The following is a 550-nucleotide window of genomic DNA, read 5'->3' as shown; positions in this document are numbered from 1 at the left end:
ATGATGCTAAAGCTGAAACTCCAGTACTTTGGCCACCTCATGTGAAGAGTTGACTCGTTGGAAAAGACTCTGATGCTGGGAGGGATTGGGGGCAAGAGGAGAAGGGGACGACAGAGGATGAGATGGCTGGATGGCATCACTGACTCGATGGACGTGAGTCTCAGTGAACTCTGGGAGTTGGTGATGGACAGGGAGGCCTGGCGTGCCGTGATTCATGGGTCGAAAAGAGTCAGACACGACTGAGCGACTGATCTGATCTGATCTGATGGGTAAATAACCAAAAGTGGGATTTCTGGCTTATATGGTGAGTGTTTGTGGAACTTTATACTGCTGCTGCTACTGCTGCTAAGTCGCTTCAGTCGTGTCCGACTCTGTGCGACCCCATAGACAGCAGCCCACCAGGCTCCCCCGTCCCTGGGATTCTCCAGGCAAGAACACTGGAGTGGGTTGCCATTTCCTTCTCCAATGCATGAAAGTGAAAAGTGAAAGTGAAGTCGCTCAGTCGTGTCTGACTCTTAGCGACCCCATGGACTGCTGCCTACCAGGCTCC

Source organism: Bison bison, unplaced genomic scaffold (assembly GCF_000754665.1).
Source record: "Bison bison bison isolate TAMUID 2011002044 unplaced genomic scaffold, Bison_UMD1.0 scf7180017864383, whole genome shotgun sequence".
Classification (NCBI taxonomy): domain Eukaryota; kingdom Metazoa; phylum Chordata; class Mammalia; order Artiodactyla; family Bovidae; genus Bison; species Bison bison.
Note: the sequence above shows the minus strand (reverse complement) of the source record.